A 17,604-nucleotide genomic window follows, 5' to 3' on the forward strand; every position below is an offset into this window, starting at 1 on the left:
TCCTGATGCATTGTAGTCTGGGCTAAACATGTGATGGAAGGGACCCCATATGAAAGGCTGTACCTTGCATTCTATGACTATACAGGCATACAATGCATTAACCGGCTATGGATGGCATTCCTGATGCATTGTAGTCTGGGCTAAACATGTGATGTCAGGGACCCCATATGCAGGACTGCACCTTGCTTTCTATGACTATACTGGCAACAATGCATTCACTGGCTATGGATGGCATTCCTGATGCACTGTTGTCTGGGCTAAACATGTGATGGCAGGGACCCTATACAGGGCTGCACCTTGCATTCTATGAATATACAGGCATACAATGCATTCACTGACTATGAAGGTCATGCCTGATGCATTGTAGTCTGGGCTAAACATGTGATAGCAGGACCCCCATAAGCAAGGCTGTACCTTGCATTCTATGACTATACAGGCATACAATGCATTCACTGGCTATGGATGGCATTCCTGATGCATTGTAGTCTGGGCTAAACATGTGATGTCAGGGACCGCATATGCAGGACTGCACCTTGCATTCTATGACTATACAGGCAACAATGCATTCACTGGTTATTCCTGATGCACTGAAGTTTGGGCTAAACATGTGATGGCAGGGACCCCATATGGAAGGCTGTACCTTGCAATCTATGACTATACAGGCATACAATGCATTCACTGGCAATGTATGGCATTACTGGTGCATTGTAGTCTGGGCTACACATGTGATGGTAGTGACCCCATATGCAGGGCTGCACCTTCCATTCTATGACTATACAGGCTATGGATGGCAATCCTGATGCAATGTTGTCTGTACTAAACATGTGATGGCAGGGGACCCATATGCAGGACTGCACCTTGCATTATATGACTATACAGGCATACAATGCATTCACTGGCTATAGATGGCATTCCTAATGCATTATAGTCTGTGCTAAACATGTGATGGCAGAGACCACATGTGCAGGGGTGCACCCTTCATTCTATGACTATACAATGCATTCACTGGCTATGGATGTCAATCCTGATGTATTGTAGTCTGGGCTAAACATGTGATGGCAGGGACCCCATATGCAGGGCTGCATCTTGCATTCTATACAGGCATACAATGCATTCACTGGCTATGGATGTCATTCCTGATGCATTGTAGTCTGGGCTAAACATCTGATGGCAGGGACCCCATATGCAGGGCTGCACCTTGCATTCTATGACTATACAGGCATGCAATGCAGTCACTGGCTATGGATGGCATTCCTGATGCACTGTATTCTGGGCTAAACATGTGATGGCAGGGGCCCCATATGCGGGGCTGCAGTTTGCATTTTATGACTTTACAGACATGCAATGCATTCACAGGCTATGGATGGAATTCCTGATGCACTGTAGTCTGGGCTAAACATGTGATGCATGGACCCCATATGCGGGTCTGCACCCTGCATTCTATGACTATACAGGCATACAATGCATTAACCGGCTATGGATGGCATTCCTGATGCATTGTAGTCTGGGCTAAACATGTGATATCAGGGACCCCATATGCAGGACTGCACCTTGCTTTCTATGACTATACAGGCAACAATGCATTCACTGGCTATGGATGGCATTCCTGATGCACTGTAGTCTGGGCTAAACATGTAATAGCAGAGACCCCATATGCGGGTCTGCATCTTGCATTCTATGACTATACAATGCATTCACTGGCTATGGATGTCATTCCTGATGCATTGTAGTCTGGGCTAAACATGTGATGGCAGGGACCACATATGCAGGGCTGCACCTTGCATTCTATACAGGCATACAATGCATTCACTGGCTATAGATGGCATTCTTGATGCATTGTAGTCTGTGCTAAACATGTGATGACAGGGACCCCATATGCAGGGCTGCAGGCATACAATGCATTCACTTGCTAGGGATGGCAGTCCTGATGCATTTTAGTCTGTACTAAACATGTGATAGCATGGACCCCATATGCGGGGCTGCACCTTGCATACTATGACTATACAGGCATACAATGCATTCACTGGCTATGGATGGCATTCCTGATGCACTGTAGTCTGTGCTAAACATGTAAAGGCATGGACCCCATATGCAGGACTGCACCTTTCATTCTATGACTATAGAGGCATAATAGAGGCATACAATTCATTCAATGGCTATGGATGGCATTCCTGGTGCACTGTAGTCTGGGCTAAACATGTAGTGGCAGGGACCCCATATGCGGGGCTGCACCTTGCATTCTATGACCATACAATTCGTTCAATGGCTATGGATGGCATTCCTGGTGCATTGTAGTCTGGGCTACACATGTGATGGCAGTGACCCATATGCAGGGCTGCACCTTCCATTCTATTACTATACAGGCATACAATGCATTCACTGGCTATGGATGGCATTCCTGATGCATTGTAGTCTGGGCTAAACATGTGATGTCAGCGACCCCATATGCCCGACTGCACCTTGCATTCTATGACTATACAGGCAACAATGCATTCACTGGCTATGGATGGCATTCCTGATGCATTGTAGTCTGTACTAAACATGTGATGGTAGGGAGCCCATATGCAGGCCTGCACCTTGCATTCTATGACTATACAGGCGTGCAATACATTAACTGGCTATGGATGGCATTCCTGATGCATTGTAGACTGGGATAAACATGTGATGGCATGGACCCCATATGCAGGGCTGCACCTTGCATTCTATGACTATAGAGGCATACAATTCATTCAATGGCTATGGATGGCATTCCTGGTGCATTGTATTCTGGGCTACACATGTGATGGCAGTGACCCCATATGCAGGACTGCACCTTGCATTCTATGACCATACAATTCGTTCAATGGCTATGGATGGCATTCCTGGTGCATTGTAGTCTGGGCTACACATGTGATTGCAGTGACCCATATGCAGGGCTGCACCTTCCATTCTATTACTATACAGGCATACAATGCATTCACTGGCTATGGATGGCATTCCTGATGCATTGTAGTCTGGGCTAAACATGTGATGTCAGGGACCCCATATGCCCGACTGCACCTTGCATTCTGTGACTATACAGGCATACAATGCAGTCACTGGCTATGGATGACATTCCTGATGCACTGTAGTCTGGGCTAAACATGTGATGGCAGGGATCCCAGATGTGGGGCTGCACCTTGCATTTTATGACTATACAGGCATACAATGCATTCACAGGCTATGGATAGAATTCCTGATGCATTGTAGTCTGGGTTAAACATGTGATGGCATGGACCCCATATGCAGGGCTGCACCTTGCATTCTATGACTATAGAGGCATACAATTCATTCAATGGCTATGGATGGCATTCCTGGTGCATTGTATTCTGGGCTACACATGTGATGGCAGTGACCCCATATGCAGGACTGCACCTTCCATTCTATGACTATACAGGCAACAATGCATTCACTGGCTATGGATAGCATTCCTGATGCACTGTAGTCTGAGCTAAACATGTGATGGCAGGGAACCCATATGCGGGGCTGCACATTGAATTTTATGACGATAAAGGCATACAATGCATCCACTGGCTATGGCTGGCATTCCTGATGCATTGTAGTCTGTACTAAATATGTGATGGTAAGGAGCCCATATGCAGGCCTGCACCTTGCATTCTATGACTATACAGGCATACCATGCATTCACTGGCTATAGATGGCATTCCTGATGCACTGTAGTCTGGGATAAACATGTGATGGCAGGGACCCTATATGCAGGGCTGCACCTTGCATTCTATGAATATACACGCATGCAATGCATTCACTGGCTATAGATGGCATTCTTGATACAATGTAATCTGTGCTAAACATGTGATGACAGGGACCCCATATGCAGGGCTGCAGGCATACAATGCATTCACTTGCTAGGGATGGCATTCCTGATGCATTTTAGTCTGTACTAAACATGTGATACAGGGACCCCATATGCGGGGCTGCACCTTGCATTCTATGACTATACAGGAATACAATGCATTCACTGGCTATGGATGGCATTCCTGATGCACTGTAGTCTGTGCTAAACAAGTGAAGGCATGGAGCCCATATGCAGGGCTGCACCTTGCATTCTATGACTATGGAGGCATACAATTCATTCAATGGCTATGGATGGCATTCCTGGTGCACTGTAGTCTGGGCTAAACATGTAGTGGCAGGGACCCCATATGCGGGGCTGTACCTTGCATTCTATGACCATACAGGCATACAATGCATTCACTGGCTATGGATGGCATTCCTGATGCATTGTAGTCTGGGCTAAACATGTGATGTCAGAGACCCCATATGCCCGACTGCACCTTGCATTCTATGACTATACAGGCAACAATGCATTCACTGGCTATGGATGGCATTCCTGATGCACTGTAGTTTGGGCTAAACATGTGATGGCACGGACCCCATGTGCAAGGCTGCACCTTGCATTCTATGACTATACAGGCATACAATGCATTCACTGGCAATGTATGGCATTCCTGATGCATTGTAGTCTGGGCTAAACATGTGATGGCAGGGAACCCATATGCGGGCCTGCACGTTGCATTTTATGACGATAAAGTCATACAATGCATTCACTGGCTATGGCGGCATTCCTGATGCATTGTAGTCTGTACTAAACAAGTGATGGTAGGGAGCCCATATGCAGGCCTACACCTTGCATTCTATGACTACACAGGCGTGCAATGCATTAACTGGCTATGGATGGCATTCCTGATGCATTGTAGACTGGGATAAATATCTGATCGCAGGGACCCCATATGCAAGGCTGCACCTTGCATTCTGTGACTATACAGGCATACAATGAAGTCACTGGCTATGGATGGCATTCCTGATGCATTGTAGTCTGGGCTAAACATGTGATGGCAGGGATCCCAGATGTGGGGCTGCACCGTGCATTTTATGACTATACAGGCATACAATGCATTCACGGGCTATGGATGGAATTCCTGATGCGTTTTAGTCTGGGTTAAACATGTGATGGCAAGGCCCCCATATGCAGGGCTGCACCTTGCATTCTATGACTCTACAGGCATACAATTCATTCAATGGCTATGGATGGCATTCCTGGTGCACTGTATTCTGGGCTACACATGTGATGGCAGTGACCCCATATGCAGGACTGCACCTTGCATTCTATGACTATACAGGCAACAATGCATTCACTGGCTATGGATGGCATTCCTGATGCACTGTAGTCTGAGCTAAACATGTGATGGCAGGCACCCCATATGCAGGGCTGCACCTTGCATTCTATGACTATACAGGCATACAATGCATTCACTGGCAATGTATGGCATTCCTGATGCATTGTAGTCTGGGCTAAACATGTGATGGCAGGGAACCCATATGCGGGCCTGCACGTTGCATTTTATGACGATAAAGTCATACAATGCATTCACTGGCTATGGCGGCATTCCTGATGCATTGTAGTCTGTACTAAACAAGTGATGGTAGGGAGCCCATATGCAGGCCTACACCTTGCATTCTATGACTACACAGGCGTGCAATGCATTAACTGGCTATGGATGGCATTCCTGATGCATTGTAGACTGGGATAAATATCTGATCGCAGGGACCCCATATGCAAGGCTGCACCTTGCATTCTGTGACTATACAGGCATACAATGAAGTCACTGGCTATGGATGGCATTCCTGATGCATTGTAGTCTGGGCTAAACATGTGATGGCAGGGATCCCAGATGTGGGGCTGCACCGTGCATTTTATGACTATACAGGCATACAATGCATTCACGGGCTATGGATGGAATTCCTGATGCGTTTTAGTCTGGGTTAAACATGTGATGGCAAGGCCCCCATATGCAGGGCTGCACCTTGCATTCTATGACTCTACAGGCATACAATTCATTCAATGGCTATGGATGGCATTCCTGGTGCACTGTATTCTGGGCTACACATGTGATGGCAGTGACCCCATATGCAGGACTGCACCTTGCATTCTATGACTATACAGGCAACAATGCATTCACTGGCTATGGATGGCATTCCTGATGCACTGTAGTCTGAGCTAAACATGTGATGGCAGGCACCCCATATGCAGGGCTGCACCTTGCATTCCATGACTCTACAGGCATACAATGCATTCACAGGCTATGAATGTCATTCCTGATGCATTGTAGTCTGGTCTAAACATGTGATGGCAGGGACCCAATATGCAGGGCTGCACCTTGCATTCTATGACTATACATGTTTTCAATGCATTAAATGGCTATGGATAGCATTCCTGATGCACTGTAGTCTGTACTTAACATGTGATGGCAGGGGCCCCATATGCAGGACTGCACTTTGCATTCTATGACTATACAGGCAACAACACATTCACTGGCTATGGATGGCATTCCTGATGCATTGTAGTCTGGTCTAAACATGTGATGGCAGAGAACCCATGTGCAGGGCTGCACCTTGCATTCTATGACTATACAATGCATTCACTGGCTATTGATGTCAATCCTGATGCATTGCAGTCTGGGCTAAACATGTGATGGCAGGGATGCCATATGCGGGGCTGCACCTTGCATGTTATGACTATCCAGGCAACAATGCATTTACTGGCTATGGATGGCCTTCCTGATGCACTGTAGTCTGTACTAAACATGTGATGGCAGGGACACCATATGCAGGACTGCACCTTGCATTCTATGACTATCCAGGCAACAATGCATTTACTGGCTATGGATGGCCTTCCTGATGCACTGTAGTCTGGGCTAAACATGTGATGGCAGGGACCCCATGTGTAGTGCTGCACCTTGCATTCTATGACTCTACAGGCATACAATGCATTCACTTGCTATGAATGTCATTCCTGATGCATTGTAGTCTGGTCTAAACATGTGATGGCAGGGACCCAATATGCAGGGCTGCACCTTGCATTCCATGACTATACAGGCATACAGTGAATTCACTGGCTATGGATGGCATTTCTGATGCATTGTAGTCTGTGCTAAACATGTGAAGGCATGGACCCCATATGCAGAGCTGTACCTTGCACTCTATGACTATAGAGGCATTCAGTTCATTCAATGGCTATGGATGGCATTCCTGGTGCATTGTAGTCTGGGCTACACATGTGATGGCAGTGGCCCCATATGCAGGGCTGCACCTTCCATTCTATGACTATACGGCATTCAATGCATTAAATGGCTATGGATGGCATTCCTGATGCACTGTAGTCTGTACTAAACATGTGATGGCAGGGGCCCCATATGCAGGACTGCACCTTGCATTCTATGACTATATAGGCAACAATGCATTCACTGGCTATGAATGGCATTCCTGATGCACTGTAGTCTGGGCTAAACATGTGATGGCAGGGACCCCACATGCAAGGCTGCACCTTGCATTCTATGACTCTACAGGCATATCATGCATTCACTGGCTATGAATGTCATTCCTGAGTGTATTGTAGTCCGGTCTAAACATGTGATGGTAGGGACCCCATATGCAGGGCTGCACCTTGCATTATATGACTATACAGGCATACAATGCATTCACTGGCTATGGATGGCATTCCTAATGCATTATAGTCTGTGCTAAACATGTGATGGGAGAGACCCCATGTGAAGGGCTGCACCTTGCATTCTATGACTATACAATGCATTCACTGGCTATGGATGTCATTCCTGATGCATTGTAGTCTGGGCTAAACATGTGATGGCAGAGACCCCATATGCAGGGCTGCACCTTGGATTCTATACAAGCATACAATGCATTCACTGGCTATGGATGTCATTCTTGATGCATTGTAGTCTGGGCTAAACATGTGATGGCAGGGACCCCATATGCAGGGATGCACCTTGCATTCTATGACTATACAGGCATACAATGGGTTCACTGGCTATGGTTGGCATTCCTGATCCATTGTAGTCTGGGCTAAACATGTGGTGGCAGGGACCCCATATGCGGGGCTGCACCTTGCATTCTATGAACATACAATGTATTCACTGGCTACGGATGGCATTCCTGATGCATTGTAGTCTGGGCTAAATATGTGATAGCAGGGACCCCATAAGCAAGGCTGTACCTTGCATTCTATGACTATACAGGCATACAAAGCATGCACTGGCTATGGATGTCATTCCTGATGCATTGTAGTCTGGGCTAAACATGTGATGGCAGGGAGCCCATATGCAGGCCTGCACCTTGCATTCTATGACTATACAGGCATGCAATGCAGTCACTGGCTATGGATGGCATTCCTGATGCACTGTATTCTGGGATAAACATGTGATGGCAGGGACCTCATATGCGGGGCTGCACCTTCCATTCTATGACTATACAGGCATACAATGCATTAACCGGCTATGGATGGCATTCCTGAACCATTGTAGCCTGGGCTAAACATGGGGTGGCAGGGACCCCATATGCGGGGCTGCACCTTGCATTCTATGAGTATACAGGCATACAATGCATGCACTGGCTATGGATGGCATTCCTGATGCATTGTAGTCTGGGCTAAACATGTGATGGCAGGGAGTCCATATGCAGGCCTGCACCTTGCATTCTATGACTATACAGGCATGCAATGCAGTCACTGGCTATAGATGGCGTTCCTGATGCACTGTATTCTGGGCTAAACATGTGATGGCAGGGACCCCATATGCGGGGCTGCACCTTGCATTCTATGACCATACAATTCATTCAATGGCTATGGATGGCATTCCTGGTGCATTGTAGTCTGGTCTACACATGTGATGGCAGTGACCCCATATGCAGGGCTGCACCTTCCATTCTATTACTATACAGGCATACAATGCATTCACTGGCTATGGATGGCATTCCTGATGCATTGTAGTCTGGGCTAAACATGTGATGTCAGGGACCCCGTATGCCCGACTGCACCTTGCATTCTATGACTATACAGGCAACATTGCATTCACTGGCTATGGATGGCATTCCTGATGCACTGTAGTTTGGGCTAAACATGTGATGGCAGGGACCCAATATGCAAGGCTGTACCTTGCATTCTATGACTATACAGTCATACAATGCATTCACTGGCAATGTATGGCATTCCTGATGCATTGTAGTCTGGGCTAAACATGTGATGGCAGGGAACCGTGATGGCAGGGAACCCATATGCGAGGCTGCACATTGCATTTTATGACGATAAAGGCATACAATGCATTCACTGGCTATGGATGGCATTCCTGATGCACTGTAGTCTGAGCTAAACATGTGGTGGCAGGGACCCCATATGCGGGGCTGCACCTTGCATTTTATGACTATACAGGCATACAATACATTCACGGGCTATGGATGGAATTTCTGATGCATTGTAGTCTGGGCTAAACATGTGATGTTGGGGACCCGATATGCAGGACTGCACCTTGCTTTCTATGACTATACTGGCAACAATGCATCCACTGGCTATGGATGACATTCCTGATGCACTGTATTCTGGGCTAAACATGTGATGGCAGGGACCCTATATGCAGGGCTGCACCTTGCATTATATGAATATACAGGCATACAATGCATTCACTGACTATGAAGGTCATGCCTGATGCATTGTAGTCTGGGCTAAACATGTGATGGAAGGGACCCCATATGCGGGGCTGCACCTTGCATTTTATGACGATATAGGCATACAATGCATTCACTGGCTATGGCTGGCATTCCTGATGCATTGTAGTCTGTACTAAACATGTGATGGCAGGGAGCCCATATGCAGGCCTGCACCTTGCATTTTATGACTATACAGGCATACAATGCATTCACGGGCTATGGATGGAATTCCTGATGCATTGTAGTCTGGGTTAAACATGTGATGGCATGGACCTCATATGCAGGGCTGCACCTTGCATTCTATGACTATAGAGGCATACAATTCATTCAATGGCTGTGAATGGCATTCCTGGTGCATTGTAGTCTGGGATACACATGTGATGGCAGTGACCCCATATGCAGGGCTGCACCTTCCATTCTATGACTATACAGGCTATGGATGGCATTCCTGATGCACTGTAGTCTGTACTAAACATGTGATGGCAGGGGACCCATATGCAGGACTGCACCTTGCATTCAATGACTATACAGGCAACAATGCATTCACTGACTATGGATGGCATTCCTGATGCACTGTAGTCTGCGCTGAACATGTGATGGCAGGAACCCCATATGCAGGGCTGCACCTTGCATTCTATGACTCTACAGGCATACAATGCATTCACTGGCTATGAATTATATTCCTGATGCATTGTAGTCCGGTCTAAACATGTGATGGTAGGGACCCCATATGCAGGACTGCGCCTTGCTTTCTATGAGTATACATGCAACAATGCATTCGCTGGCTATGGATGGCATTCCTGATGCACTGTAGTCTGGGCTAAACATGTGATGGCAGGGACCCTATATGCAGGGCTGCACCTTGCATTCTATGAATATACACGCATTCAATGCATTCACTGGTTATAGATGGCATTCTTGATACAATGTAGTCTGTGCTAAACATGTGATGACAGGGACCCCATATGCAGGGCTTCAGGCATACAATGCATTCACTTGCTAGGGATGGCATTCCTGATGCATTTTAGTCTGTACTAAACATGTGATACAGGGACCCCATATGCGGGGCTGCACCTTGCATTCTATGACTATACAGGAATACAATGCATTCACTGGCTATGGATGGCATTCCTGATGCACTGTAGTCTGTGCTAAACATGTGAAGGCATGGACCCATATGCAATGCTGCACCTTGCATTCTATGACTATGGAGGCATACAATTCATTCAATGGCTATGGATGGCATTCCTGGTGCACTGTAGTCTGGGCTAAACATGTAGTGGCAGGGACCCCATATGCGCGGCTGTACCTTGCATTCTATGACCATACAGGCATACAATGCATTCACTGGCTATGGATGGCATTCCTGATGCATTGTAGTCTGGGCTAAACATGTGATGTCAGAGACCCCATATGCCCGACTGCACCTTGCATTCTATGACTATACAGGCAACAATGCATTCACTGGCTATGGATGGCATTCCTGATGCACTGTAGTTTGGGCTAAACATATGATGGAAGGGGCCCCATATGCAAGGCTGTACCTTGCATTCTATGACTATACAGGCATACAATGCATTCACTGGCTATGGATGGCATTCCTGATGCATTGTAGTCTGGGCTAAACATGTGATGTCAGAGACCCCATATGCCCGACTGCACCTTGCATTCTATGACTATACAGGCAACAATGCATTCACTGGCTATGGATGGCATTCCTGATGCACTGTAGTTTGGGCTAAACATGTAATGGCAGGGACCCCATATGCAATGCTGCACCTTGCATTCTATGTCTATACAGGCATACAATGCATTCACTGGCAATGTATGGCATTCCTGATGCATTGTAGTCTGGGCTAAACATGTGATGGCAGGGAACCCATATGCGGGCCTGCACCTTGCATTTTATGACGATAAAGTCATACAATGCATTCACTGGCTATGGCTGGCCTTCCTGATGCATTGTAGTCTGTACTAAACATGTGATGGTAGGGAGCCCATATGCAAGCCTACACCTTGCATTCTATGACTATACAGGCGTGCAATGCATTAACTGGCTATGGATGGCATTCCTGATGCATTGTAGACTGGGCTAAATATCTGATCGCAGGGACCCCATATGCAAGGCTGCACCTTGCATTCTGTGACTATACAGGCATACAATGAAGTCACTGGCTATGGATGGCATTCCTGATGCATTGTAGTCTGGGCTAAACATGTGATGGCAGGGATCCCAGATGCGGGGCTGCACCGTGCATTTTATGACTATACAGGCATACAATGCATTCACAGGCTATGAATGGAATTCCTGATGCATTGTAGTCTGGGTTAAACATGTGATGGCATGGACCCCATATGCAGGGCTGCACCTTGCATTCTATGACTATAGAGGCATACAATTCATTCAATGGCTATGGATGGCATTCCTGGTGCACTGTATTCTGAGCTACACATGTGATGGCAGTGACCCCATATGCAGGACTGCACCTTGCATTCTATGACTATACAGGCAACAATGCATTCACTGGCTATGGATGGCATTCCTGATGCACTGTAGTCTGAGCTAAACATGTGATGGCAGGCACCCCATATGCAGGGCTGCACCTTGCATTCTATGACTCTACAGGCATACAATGCATTCACTGGCTATGAATGTCATTCCTGATGCTTTGTAGTCTGGTCTAAACATGTGATGACAGGGACCCAATATGCATGGCTGCACCTTGCATTCTGTGACTATACATGCATTCAATGCATTAAATGGCTATGGATGGCATTCCTGATGCACTGTAGTCTGTACTTAACATGTGATGGCAGGGGCCCCATATGCAGGACTGCACTTTGCATTCTATGACTATACAGGCAACAACACATTCACTGGCTATGGATGTCATTCCTGATGCATTGTAGTCTGGTCTAAACATGTGATGGCAGGGACCCAATATGCAGGGCTGCACCTTGCATTCTATGACTATACAAGCATACAATGCATTCACTGGCTATGAATGTCATTCCTGATGCATTGTAGTCTGGTCTAAACATGTGATGGCAGAGAACCCATGTGCAGGGCTGCACCTTGCATTCTATGACTATACAATGCATTCACTGGCTATTGTTGTCAATCCTGATGCATTGCAGTCTGGGCTAAACATGTGATGGCAGGGATGCCATATGCGGGGCTGCACCTTGCATTTTATGACTATACAGGCATACAATGCATTCACGGGCTATGGATGGAATTCCTGATGCATTGTAGTCTGGGTTAAACATGTGATGGCATGGACCCCATATGCAGGGCTGCACCTTGCATTCTATGACTATAGAGGCATACAATTCATTCAATGGCTATGGATGGCATTCCTGGTGCATTGTAGTCTGGGCTACACATGTGATGGCAGTGACCCCATATGCAGGGCTGCACCTTCCATTCTATTACTATACAGGCATTCAATGCATTAAATGGCTATGGATGGCATTCCTGATGCACTGTAGTCTGTACTAAACATGCAATGGCAGGGACACCATATGCAGGACTGCACCTTGCATTCTATGACTATCCAGGCAACAATGCATTTACTGGCTATGGATGGCCTTCCTGATGCACTGTAGTCTGGGCTAAACATGTGATGGCACGGACCCCATGTGCAGTGCTGCACCTTGCATTCTATGACTCTACAGGCATACAATGCATTCACTGGCTATGAATGTCATTCCTGATGCATTGCAGTCTGGTCTAAACATGTGATGGCAGGGACCCAATATGCAAGGCTGCACCTTGCATTCCATGACTATACAGGCATACAGTGAATTCACTGGCTATGGATGGCATTTCTGATGCATTGTAGTCTGTGCTAAACATGTGAAGGCATGGACCCCATCTGCAGGGCTGTACCTTGCATTCTATGACTATAGAGGCATACAGTTCATTCAATGGCTATGGATGGCATTCCTGGTGCATTGTAGTCTGGGCTACACATGTGATGGCAGTGGCCCCATATGCAGGGCTGCACCTTCCATTCTATGACTATACAGGCATTCAATGCATTAAATGGCTATGGATGGCATTCCTGATGCACTGTAGTCTGTACTAAACATGTGATGGCAGGGGCCCCATAGGCAGGACTGCACCTTGCATTCTATGACTATATAGGCAACAATGCATTCACTGGCTATGAATGGCATTCCTGATGCACTGTGATGGCAGGGACCCCAAATGCAGGGCTGCACCTTGCATTCTATGACTCTACAGGCATATAATGCATTCACTGGCTATGAATGTCATTCCTGAGTGTATTGTAGTCCGGTCTAAACATGTGATGGTAGGGACCCCATATGAGGGCTGCACCTTCCATTCTATTACTATACAGGCATACAATGCATTCACTGGCTATGGATGGCATTCCTGATGCATTGTAGTCTGGGCTAAACATGTGATGTCAGGGACCCCATATGCCCGACTGCACCTTGCATTCTATGACTATACAGGCAACATTGCATTCACTGGCTATGGATGGCATTCCTGATGCACTGTAGTTTGGGCTAAACATGTGATGGCAGGGACCCCATATGCAAGGCTGTACCTTGCATTCTATGACTATACAGTCATACAATGCATTCACTGGCAATGTATGGCATTCCTGATGCATTGTAGTCTGGGCTAAACATGTGATGGCAGGGAACCCATATGCAGGGCTGCACATTGCATTTTATGACGATAAAGGCATACAATGATATGATATGGTATGATATGGTATTTGTAACGCGCCTATACACAGGTGTTTCAAGGCGCGACGAGGCAGGGAGGGGAGGAACAAGGGGAGACAAAACAAACGATCCTACTAGGCCAGGTGTCATTCAGATCGAGCAAGTGCAGGGGTGGGGGAGGGGGGAAAAGTGCAAGGGGAAGGGGAGGGGGGAAGTGCAGTAAAGGTAAGTGGCGTAAGTAATAAATAAAAAAGGGCCAGCTAGTGGCAAGTGCAAGGTAAGTGCAGAACAAGTGCTGGGGAAGGGGGGGGGCTGTAGGGATACAGAGACAGTCCCGTAGTGCAGAGGGGTTCCAGGGGATCAGTGACTGGGACCAGGGCCGAAGGCAGTTTAGAGTGGTCCAGTTGCAGGATCAGTGCAGTTTAGTGAAGAATTAATTAGCTGTTCAGCAGGGGAGAGGGAGAGAGAAAGCAGAAGCAAAGAGGAAGGTTTTGAGGTGCTTCCGGAACCGGAGGTGGTTCTCCTCAAGTTTCAGTGAGGCAGGAAGGCTGTTCCAGAGGGAGGCCCCTGCCGCGGAGAGAGATCTACCCCCAGCTCGTTGCATTCACTGGCTATGGCTGGCATTCCTGATGCATTGTAGTCTGTACTAAACATGTGATGGTACGGAACCCATATGCAGGCCTGCACCTTGCATTCTATGACTATACAGGCGTGCAATGCATTAACTGGCTATGGATGGCATTTCTGATGCATTGTAGACTGGGCTAAATATCTGATCGCAGGGACCCCATATGCAAGGCTGCACCTTGCATTCTGTGACTATACAGGCATACAATGCAGTCACTGGCTATGGATGGCATTCCTGATGCATTGTAGTCTGGGCTAAACATGTGATGTCAGGGATCCCAGATGCGGGGCTGCACCTTGCATTTTATGACTATACAGGCATACAATGCATTCACAGGCTATGGATGGAATTCCTGCTGCATTGTAGTCTGGGTTAAACATGTGATGGCATGGACCCCATATGCAGGGCTGCACCTTGCATTCTATGACTATAGAGGCATACAATTCATTCAATGGCTATGGATGGCATTCCTGGTGCATTGTACTCTGGGCTACACATGTGATGGCAGTGACCCCATATGCAGGGCTGCACCTTCCATTCTATGACTATACAGGCTATGGATGGCATTCCTGATGCACTGTAGTCTGTACTAAACATGTGATGGCAGGGGACTGTAGGGTATTTTGTGGAGATTTGGGGCCTGACGGTATTTTATTACCGCCGAAAAATAACTTAGCAATAATCACTCTTTGTATTCAGATTTGGCCATGTGCAACAATAATACAATGGACACGCATTATTTCAGCTGGTTGGTGGTATTTTGGTGAGCATAATTCCCTTGTTTTATTTGTGGCCCCAATGTCCAGAATCCCTTATCTTTGCTTAGATTTTTCGTGTGATCACTAGAGAGACCTCAGACCTGCATTCTAGGAATACCACATTTTCCAGTGATAGTGTTGGTGTGCGACCATGGGCGAACTCACTGACTTATTTACGACAGAGAGCTATATGTGGTAGTCTTGTGGTAATTTCCACTACCTTATATACGGTAGGGAGCTATGTTCAGAGAGTCTCTCTTCCCGTTGGCTCATGTACCTCCAACAAGCTATGCTACAGTCACTCACAATTATTCATACTGATTCAGACATGCACACATCTGTCTTAAAATGACCATTGCACTGTTTAAAAATCTCTCCACATCATCAGCATTGTAATGGTAAACAATAAACATCACCCGTCTGTTTTCAAATATTTTTCTGTATTATAAAAGTTGTATTTAAACACGATCTCATTCTTTACAGAAATAAAATGGTACAGTCAAAGCATTGTCTGTGACACACTGCAAAGAGCGTGGCGGAGAACAGAACTCAAATTGCAACATTGGTATTTGATTAAGACACGCACAGGAATCCTACACTGACTGCATATTACCGTACACACTCAGCTCCCACACTTCTCATTACCTTATCTTTTTAGTTGTTCTCTTTGGCTGTTCTCTTTGTGAATGTGGCTCCCTTGAAGATTAACTCCAGCAAAAAGGAACGCTTGCCTTCTCAAACCGGGGTCATTGCCTGGAATTCTCAGCTTTTGCAGATAGGAATGCCTCAGCCAGTGGAAAGGTCCTTCTTTCAGCTCTCCCCAATCTCGACTGCAGCAGGACACAGGAATCTGCATTCAGTCAGGAGCCCCACAGCCAGGTCTTCTCCCCAGTAGTGCAGAAAAAAATGTCTCCTCTTTTTCCCCGTTACTGCCCACTAAAACTTTCCTCTCAGCCCTCTGTATGACGTGTCCCAATGAAATCCATCATCTCTCATCCTCCTACTCTTCAACAATAGCTTCGCTTATACATTTGCAATTGTTGCAAATCTGACTTCCTTCTTCCTGCAGTTACTGTGCACAAAAACACGGAGAATCAGGCAGAGAAGAGAAGAAAAAAAAATCTGCACACACATTTAAATGGTTTTCAGAGTATGCCTAATTCTGCAGTGGAGAACACATTTTATTAGTGGGTTATGTTAAATAAGGTTTTATTAGTCAGGTTAATGGTTAATAGGTTAGCTGTTAATTTTCAAATGTGTCTCTCGCACCATAGGCATTTCAGGTGAAAAATAGTGTGCATTTTTAAATGAGCACGTGTGCTTTTAACTGTAAAAATAGATTTGCATCTTATATGTTAAAATCGTTTTTGACTGAATAGCCTGTCTTTCCTTGTTAATCTGCTAACCCATATAGCAATGCACCGCACCCTTGTGGTGGTGGTGCTGCGAAAAAAATTGCTACCTGTGCAGTAGTGCTGTACTCTGTGCTGTTTGCTACCTGTGTAGTAGTGCTGTACTCTGTGCTGTTTGCTACCTGTGTAGTAGTGCTGTACTCTGTGCTGTTTGCTACCTGTGCAGTAGTGCTGTACTCTGTACTGTAACACGCCAAATATCCTTACAGGACCCATATGCAGGACTGCACCTTGCATTTTATGACTATACAGGCAACAATGCATTCACTGGCTATGGATGGCATTCCTGATGCACTGTAGTCCGGTCTAAACATGTGATGGTAGGGACCCCATATGCAGGGCTGCACCTTGCATTATATGACTATACAAAGCATTCACTGGCTATGGATGTCAATCCTGATGCATTGTAGTCTGGGCTAAACATGTGATGGCAGGGAGCACATATGCAGGGCTGCACCTTGCATTCTATACAGGCATACAATGCATTCACTGGCTATGGATGTAATTCCTGATGCACTGTAGTCTAGGCTAAACATGTGATGGCAGGGACCCCATATGCAGGGCTGCA

Source organism: Ambystoma mexicanum, chromosome 2q (genome assembly GCF_040938575.1).
Source record: "Ambystoma mexicanum isolate Mex_15411 chromosome 2q, UKY_AmexF1_1, whole genome shotgun sequence".
Taxonomy (NCBI): Eukaryota; Metazoa; Chordata; class Amphibia; order Caudata; family Ambystomatidae; genus Ambystoma; species Ambystoma mexicanum.